The sequence below is a fragment of the Mauremys mutica genome, chromosome 15, assembly GCF_020497125.1.
Source record: "Mauremys mutica isolate MM-2020 ecotype Southern chromosome 15, ASM2049712v1, whole genome shotgun sequence".
In the NCBI taxonomy this organism is placed as follows: domain Eukaryota; kingdom Metazoa; phylum Chordata; order Testudines; family Geoemydidae; genus Mauremys; species Mauremys mutica.
The window spans coordinates 19945968-19954784 of NC_059086.1; the positions used below are offsets into that span (position 1 = coordinate 19945968).

The following is an 8817-nucleotide window of genomic DNA, read 5'->3' on the forward strand; positions in this document are numbered from 1 at the left end:
CCCCGGCCCCAGCAGTGTCCATGTGTCGCTGCGGGTTCAGGTCTCCAGCCTTGTGCAGGAAGAACCTCACGTCCCGGCGCTGCCCCTGACACCGGATGGTGGCATCTGCCCCTGGGGCGGTGACCCCGGTGGGGCTCAGGGAGATGGAGGGTCTGGGTAAGTTGGGATCTGTGCACAGGAGACAGGCTGTGAGAGCCAGCCCCAGGCACCCACCCAGCCCCAGCCTCCCTGGCCAGCCCCAGTGACGGGCAGATCCAGAGGCCCCCGGGCAGAGTCTCTCCCAGATCCCAGAGTTCCCCGCACCCAGAATCTTGGCCCCGCGAGCTGGGATCCGATCCCCACAGACATGGCATCGTGGCTCCCTAGTGCTTGGGATCCAGCCTGCCCTTGACACACAGCGACTCACAGGCCGGTCTCTGGTGCCTGGCACTGCGGGGCTTGAGCCCCACACAGGAAGGGAGTCAGCCCCCCGGGAGGCAGGGAGGGGTCATTATCCCCATTCTACACAGGAGGAAACTGAGGCACAGATAGATTCACTTTCCTTAGTGAGCTCCCAGGGACAGGGACTGTCTCCTCATTCTGTGTTTATGCAGCACCTGGCACAAAGGGGCCCTGACCATGGCGGGGGCCCTACATGCTCCCCCAACATAAGGAGGTTAGATAGGTGTTGGGCATCACCTGATCTGGAGCTACCACCTTGGGCCGGGCCAGCGTCACCTCAGCGTCCATGTCCCACTATCCATAGACTTTCCTCCCATCCACCTCCAGGGGAACAAGGCACTCGCTCCGCAGGGACAGCCCTGCGCCCACCCTGTAAATGGAGAACCTGGTGTCGGGAGCATCCAGCTCTGCAGAGGAGTTGGCCTGGGCCCTCCTCCCTCCTGAGCAGTTGATAAGCTGCCAGCCCCCCTTGCTTGGGAAGCCGGCCCCTCATCCGGCTGGGCTGCTACCCAGTTAACCCTCTGTGGGTCCGGTTTGCTCAGTCTGTCCCTGAGCTTGGGGCACTGGGTCTGTATGTGGCCTCTCTGGCCACAGTAATAGCAGCCCATGTCCCGTGGGTCCCTTCGAGCTGTTCGGTTGGTCCTGATGCCGGATGTTCCCCTTGGGATGGAGTTCTCCATGTTTCCCCTGTGGGCGGTCCCAGGGTCCTCTCTCTGTGCATCGTGGTGGGCCTGTTCCTTTGGGACTCTTCCCTGCCACCCCTCGACCGGCTCTTCACAATCTCATCAGCCAGCTGCCCTGCGTGTTGTGGGTTCTCCGGCTTTTTGTCCACCAACCACAGCCTCAGGTCGGACGGGCACCGCTCATACAGCTGCTCTAGTACGATCAGTTTAACCAGGTCCCCCTTCGTCTGGGTCCCATCTGCCCACTTGCTGGCGTACCCCTCCATGCGGACGGCCAGTTGCAGGTAGGAGACCTCAGGGGTTTTACCCTGACTCCGGAACCTCTCCCGGTGCATCTCAGGAGTCAGCCCAAACTCGCGCAGCAGGGCCTGCTGGAATGGTTCGTAGTTCCCTTTCTCCTCCTCTCCCAGCTGGCAGTACAATGCCACGGCCTTGGGGTCCAGTAAGGGGGTGAGAACCCGGAGCCTGTCCGCAGGATCTACCTGGTGCAGCTCGTAGGCCATCTCAAAGGCACCCAGGAAGTCATCCATGTCCTCCCCGTCCTTACGCGGGGCCAGGATGGACTTATCAAAGGTCCGCACAGTCCTGGGCCCCCCCCATTCACTGCAGCCCGGGGCCTGCTGCCCCCAAGCCTCGCCCCTTGTCTCTCTTCATGCTGCCTCTGTTTTCCAGATCCTCCAGCTCTCTCAGTTTTAGCTCTCTCTCATTTCAGCTGCTTCCGCTCCACCGATGCCGAGCGTCGCCGGGAGGATCCCCTGCTGGCCGGGGGTGTCACGGTGCCCTCAGTATTCGCTGGGCTCCTCCCCGCCCTTCCCCTAGGCATAGGCAGGAGGGGTCTCGGGAAGCCCTCAGCCGCCGGCTGACCACTCCCAGCGGGGACAGACACTGGTGCCTGCGCTGCATCTGCCAGGCTGCTTCCCTCAGAGCCAGGGATCAGTTCATTCAAGCGATCTCCCTCCTCTAGCTGGGCAATCAGCTGGTCTTTGGTGAGCCTCCCTCTGCGCAGCCCCCTCTGCCTGCACAGCTCCACCAGGTCGCTCTTAAGCCGCTTGGCAAACATCTTCCTGCTGGCCGCTCGCAGGCCGGGGTGCTCGCCGCTCCCCCTGGTTCCCAGGGAGACCCCTAGTGTGCCAGCCCTTCTTCAGGTCACCACCTCTCTGCCAGGGTCGAGCTGCAGACTCCTCCGCCCCTGGGACCGCTCACTTCGATCCCCCGGGGGACTCTGTTACTGCGAGAGCCTTCTCTCTTGTCACACGCTCCCAGGGGTTAATCGCCCCCTGAAACCATCTCTCTCTGAATCTTCAGCACGCCTGGTCCCCGTCAATCCCCCTTTGTTTTACTGCTCCCCAGTCACTTACTGCAGGAAGCGCCGTCCACAGGTGCAGTAGATCCCACCTCTACCACCAGTTGTCACGGAGTCTTTGTGTGGGGGGGGGGACAAGGCTCTGCACCCCCGGCTTCCTGCGATTCACCATTTCAATGACAGGAACACAGTCCAAAACAGGTCTTGCCGGTACAGACAACAGGACCCCCTTTAGTTAGGTCCATCTGGGGTCCCCAGGGAGGCCACAGTCCCATTGGGAAGCCCAAGCCCCATCGGGGCTCCCCTGCATTTTCCAGCCAGCTCTAAACTTAAACCTCCCTCCAGCCTCTCACTCAGCCTCCCCCCGGCTCCTCCCCCAGCCTTTGTCCTTTGTCCAGTGTCGGGCAAAGGTGTTACCTGGCCTCCAGCCCCCCATCCTGGGTTCTCAGGTTACATGCTCAGGTGTCCTCCCTTCCCCAGTGCAGCCGTCCCAGCACAGCTCCCCTGCAACCTTCCCAGGCCAATACTCCTCACTCAGCATTCACCTGGCACAGCCAGAACATTCCCACTTCCTCACACCCCCTAACTGATGCGCTGCCTGGGGAAGCCCCCCCGCCCCACACACACGCTCTGCAGCTCCCCCTGGGGAAGGGGTCCTGCCCCCTGAGCCCTGAATCTCCAGCCGCTGCTTCTCCCCCCTGGCTGGGGAACCCCCCAGTAACTCCATCCCCCATCCCTGAGGGGCGTCCCCTCTGGTGGGCCAAGGTTCCAGCTGGCTGTGGGGCTGGGAACGGAGACACCGAACCAGGCCCCTCTCCTGCTCCCACCAGCTCCACGGGGTCGCTGGGCTCCGACCAGGTGTGGGGATCCAAGCTGGGGGGATAATAGCAGGTGTAGCTGCCTCCCTCTGCCCGGCTCACTTTGGGGAGGGGAAATTTGACCCCAGCCGAGTCCCTGCCCCGCGCTGCTGCGTTCCTGGCCCCAGCCTTGTTCAGAGCAAACTCCAGACCCCGGCGCTGACCCCGACACCAGATGGTTGCAGCTCCCCCTAGGGTGACCCCCCGACACACACTGGGGCACAGGGAGCGTCAGCGACGGGGCAGAGACAGGGTCAGGGTCTCCCCTGGGATCCAGGGCACCAAGGCACCATGGGGCCGAGATATCCCCCATCCCCGCAACCTTCACTGGCTGGGCTGGACGTCCCATCGACTGGGTGCCAGGGCTCACGGAGACCCCCTGGGGATCTAGCTGGGTGTGGGGCTGGGAGCCGAGGTGCCGGGCTGGGCCCCTCACCTGCTACAATGATCTGCACAGGGTCACTGGGCTCCGAGTAGGCAGGTGGTCCTGTTCTGTGGCTATAACGACAGGTGTAGCTGCCCCCGTCTTCCCGTCTGGCGCTGGTGATGGGAAATTCAGCCTCAGAGCCGGCAGGGTCTGTGTAAGTCAGCTCCTTCCCAGCTCCATCCTTGTAGAGTTGGATCCTCATGCCCAGGAGCTGATTCCGACACCGGATGGTGACGTTTCCCCCCCACGGGGATCACCCCACTGGGGCTGACGGAGATGGAGGGTTTGGGGTAGGACCCCTCTGGAGTCACAAACAAACAGGCAGTAAGTGGGGGAGACACAAACCGCGTCCGTCTGACTCAATCCTCTGCCCATCTGTCGCTCCAGCATTTCACCCCTCGCCCAGCCCTGGGGTGCAGCCCGGCCCCACGGCTCACAGCCGGGGAGAGACACAGCAGGGGGGAAAGGAGATTTCCAGTCTCTGATTCCTTCAGTTCTCCAGGGTCAATTCAGCCCTGCCCCCGCTGCAGTCAGGGGTGACTCCAGACTGACCCCAAAGAGTTGAGATCAAAACCTGTCCCTGCCCCCATCGCCGTCAGGTGGTGAATTGGGATCTACCCTGTGGGGTTCCTGGTCTAAATTTGGGTCATTTGAGCAAGCAGCTCTCAGGACAGGCCCCCTAAGAAAACATGTTTACAAAATCCCCCAGTTGTTCTAACAGGTGCCCACCCCTGTAATGAGTGGGGTGAGGTCTCAGTCCCCACCTCTGGGGCATGTGTCTGACAGGATCATCCCTTTGGGGGATTGGTGCCCCTCACCCCCACCCACATCCCTTGTCCTTAATGCAGAAATTCCCCCAGCTGCCTCATTCCCCGCATATACTCACGTCCGGACACCCCACTCCACCCGGCCAGCCAGCAGCCTGGAAAGGAGATGGGTCGTTAGGGACCAGATCTCAGAGCAAATGGATCCTACATTGGTCTCAGATCCCACTATGGGCACACGCCCTGTCTGTCTCCGATACTCACCGAGGAGGAGGACGGTCAGAGCAGATGCCATGACAGGGCAGTGGGGGGCCCCTCAGTGCTGCCACCAACACCCCAGTGCTGAGCTCCACCCAGTCTGAGGCCCGAGTGCGAGCGGAATGAGGAACTGCGCCGGGGGCTGCAGCCCCAGGAAGCCCGTGATGCGCTCGGCCCCTTTCTTCCCATCAGCTGGTTTCTCTGCAATCTCCAGCCAAAATCTACCACGGTCAGAGCAAAGCCAGCTCCCTGCAACACCCAGCAAACCACATCCCCTCCTGCAGCTGCCTGGTTCTGCCCCCCTGCCCCACATCAGCTCCCAGCCCCACATGGGAGCTGCCCAGTCCAGGGACCAGCTAGGAAAAGGGGGAATCTCAGGAGGCGTCAAGAGGTGCCCAGGCTGCCCTGACCTTTTCCCCCAGACCTCCCTGGACATCAGCTCAGCACAGAGGAGGGCACCGCCCCCCCCCCCAACACACACACACAGTGCCACCCACGGAGCGGCCCTCTCCCATGGAGCAGGGCAGAGATTCCTTCCTGACCCAGCTGGGACCAGCGCCCGCCCTGGGGCCTGGACAACCTCCTTCTCAGGTAGTGTCACTGCAGATGCTGTTTTTAGCTGAGTGATGTGGCACAGAGACAGGACGGGGTCTGGGAGGGTTTGTGGTTTCCGGCCCCAGTAACGGGGGGAGGGAGGGGTAAATGTAGATCCTGACTTGTTAAAGGAGCAGTGGATAAATCAGCCACAGGGGAAGTCTGCCCAGAGCCGGCGCTCGCTTCCTGTTTCAGCTACTGCCAGTGTAACTCTGTGTTATCCCCGGGGGGACAGGGTGTTTGTGTGGCTGGGGCTGGTGCCGGCTCAGTAGCCACTGGGCCCCGACGCCTTTGTGCTTCCCCAAAGCGGGGACAGCCGTCTGGGGGCTGGGATCTCTCCCCAAATCTCCAGCAGCTGCTGCTCCCCCCTGACTGGGGAATCCCCCAGTGACTCGGTCCCTGTTCTCCAGCCGGGTGTCTCCCCTGCTGTGCCCAGGGCAGAGCCTGCCTCTGAGCATCCCATTGGTGCAGAGCCCCCTGACGACCCAGCTGGGTGTGGGGCTGGGAGCTGGGACGGCTGAGCTGGGCCCCTCACCTGCTACCACCAGCTGCACGGGGTCGCTGGGCTGCGAGGAGATGAAGGGCTCTGACCGGGGCGGGTAGCTGCAGCTCCCTCCGTGCTGCTGGCCCACGCTGGGGAAGCGGAACTCGGCCCCGGCCCCAGCAGGGTCCATGTGTCGCTGCGGGTTCCGGTCTCCAGCCTTGTGCAGGAAGAACCTCACGTCCCGGCGCTGCCCCTGACACCGGATGGTGATGTCTGCCCCTGGGGCAATGACCCCAGTGGGGCTCAGAGAGATGGAGGGTCTGGGTATGCTGGGATCTGCGCACAGGAGTCAGGCTGTGAGAGCCAGACCTGGGCACCCACCCAGCCCCGGCCTCCCCCAGCCCCAGGCAGATCCAGGAGTCCCCGGGGAGAGATTCTCTCCCGGATCCCAGAGTTTCCCCACCCAGAATCCCGGCCCTGCGAGCTGGGCTCCCAGCCCCACAGACACGAACCACGGCCCCTAGTGCTTGGGATCCTCATACGCCGTGTGTGGCCCCTGCCTCATTCACTGCCCTGGACAGAGCGACTCATGGGCTGGTCTCTGGCGCCAGCACCGCAGGCCCAGGGTTGCCGGTGCCCAGTTTTCAGCTGGAAAGTGGGTTGAACAGGGAACCTGGCAGTGCCGCTGCCCGGACACTAAACCTGATTCCCTGCAGTACCCGGCCTCTGCCACCAGGGGGCGGGAAGAGCAGCTGCTGCTGGAGCCTGGAGGCGCAGTGGAGCCACTCAGCAGGGGCCCTGCCCCACTCCCTGCCCCATTAACACCCACCCCCACCTGGAGCAAGGCTCCGCTGGCAAGGGGAGGGTGGTGGACAGAGCAATGAGTGACGGTGGAGGGGGGGGAAGAGGACCAGGGGGCGGGGGAGGTCCCAGCACTTAGTGTCCAGTTATCACAAATTAGAAAGTTGGCCACCCTAGCAGTGCCTGAGCCCCACAGGAATGAAGTCACCCTCACCCCCCCTCCCTCCAGAGGCAGGGAGGGGTCAATATCTCCATTCTACATGGGGGAAAACTGAGGCACAGACCGATTCATTTTCCTCAGTGAGCTCCCAGGGACAGAGACTGTCTCTTCGCTCTGTGTTTATGCAGCACCCGGCACAATGGGGCCCTGATCATGGCGGGAGCCCTACATGCTCCCCTGACACAAAGGATCCAGGGCTATTGAGGCCAGTGTTTGCAGAGGTCTTCACTAACTGGGGGTGTCTCAGTTTGTGGGCGCTCGGCCTGAGATCCCCCAAGATTGAGGCCCCCCCCACAAGGAAGGACACTTTTGAAAACTGCTCCACCCAGCCAGCCAGCAGCCTGGAAAGGAGACAGGTCGTTAGAGACCAGATCCCAGAGCAACTGGATCCTTCCTGGAGCTGCAGCTCAGAGCAGAGGAGCCCCCACCCACCACCACAGGGTCCCCCACAGCGTGACCCTCTCTCATGGATCGGTGCAGAGATTCCTTCCTGACTTTGCTGGACCCAGCGCCTGCCCTGGAGCATGAGGGTGGAGGGGCCTGGCCAACCTCCTTCTCAGGTTCCCTCGCTGCAGATGCTATTCTTAGCCCAGTGGCGTGGGACAGAGACAGGATTGGGGGTTGGAGGGGTTGTGGTTTCCGGCCCCTGTGACAGGGGGAGGGGGGGATACATTTACATCCTGAGTTGTTAAACAAACAGCTGATAAAGCCTCAACAGGGGAAGTCTGCCCAGAGCTGTCACTCGTCTGCTGTCTCTGCTACTGCCAGTGAAACTCTGTGCAAACCTAATGCCCCAGCACCAGGGCTGGATTTAGGGGCAGGTGACCGCCTGGGGTGCCAGGCATGGGGGGCTCCAGGCTCAGGGTGCTGGTTTTGCTGTTAGTGACAAAAGGGAAAATCGAATGTTGGAAGTAAAATGTTTCAGAAGAAAAATTCCAGTGGGAGTTTTTTTCTCTCTCGTTGTCCCTGCTCAAGCGTCTGTCGAAGAAAGGTTCAGACCAATGAAAGAAGCACCATGAAAAGACCTGGGGAGGGTTGTACAACTTTAGTAAGCGGCCGGCAGACAGGAAAACACGGCTGAGCCATTGTACGGACCTTCACCGGGCGCTGACGCATGGGGACTGTTCGGACGTCAATGACAAAGACCTCTCTGTCGAATTGGACAACGTCCGTCACGCTTTGCCACAGGGGACGCGCTCCCCACTCCAAGTTCTCCACCACACGCGTGAGGCAGAGCTGCAGGACACTTCTCCTAATGTGTGAGCAGCTCTGAGGATTCTGCTCACGCTGCTGGTCACAGTCGTGTGTGGTCAGCGGAGCTTTTCGAAGCTCAGGCTCATTAAAACGTATCTGCATTCGCCGATGGCCAATGAGAGATGGACGTCGCTGGCTGTTTTATCGCTTGAAAATGCCACTGGCCGGTCTTTGGCTCCCTCTCGGATGCTGCACTTCAGTTCACACGAGCAAAGGTGAGAAAAGCGACTTTTTGAACTAAAGGACCAGGGGTAACATTCTCAGGCTGTCACCTGTGGTAACATGATTTAATGCTGGTTGGGGCACAGGTCAAGTCCTTGACGTTTGTTGTTGGATTGTTTTGCATAAGAGTGTGGGAAACTAACATGCAAGTCTCAAGAATGAGGCTCGTTCTTATCTGCTGGGAGACAATAACAGAATAATGAATTAGAGGGTTGGCCAGGATGTTAAATAGCCAATGAAGTTACAGCTGTGCCTGTTTGCATTTTATTAACCAATTAGCAATTGCTTGATTGCCTGCATTAATTGTATAAATGAAATATGCTGGAGAGAAATAAAGGACTTAGCTGCCAATCATGCTGACTGAAAAGCTTCGTCCATGCCCGCTTGAGAGGCACCGAGACGCAACAGTTTGTGACGGGTTGGATCACAGAAACCCCCTTGGGAACTGACAGCTGATGTGCCATGACTACTTCTGCCCCTGCTTTCCCTGCCAGCCTGGGACTCCAGCA

At 60.7% G+C, this 8817-nt stretch overlaps 1 protein-coding gene and 1 long non-coding RNA gene across 3 annotated transcripts in view; both read right to left on the reverse strand.

The window, feature by feature from the left end:
* Positions 1-8817, reverse strand: part of LOC123350118 (leukocyte immunoglobulin-like receptor subfamily A member 6) — a 31428-nt gene that overhangs the window by 2215 nt on the left and 20396 nt on the right. The gene's annotated exons all lie outside the window — the stretch shown is intronic.
* Positions 146-4952, reverse strand: LOC123350140. The gene is made up of 4 exons (XR_006573717.1): positions 4740-4952; positions 4598-4633; positions 3721-4012; positions 146-168 (listed from the first exon to the last, which is right to left on the reverse strand). It is a non-coding gene; the product is annotated as an uncharacterized LOC123350140 (long non-coding RNA).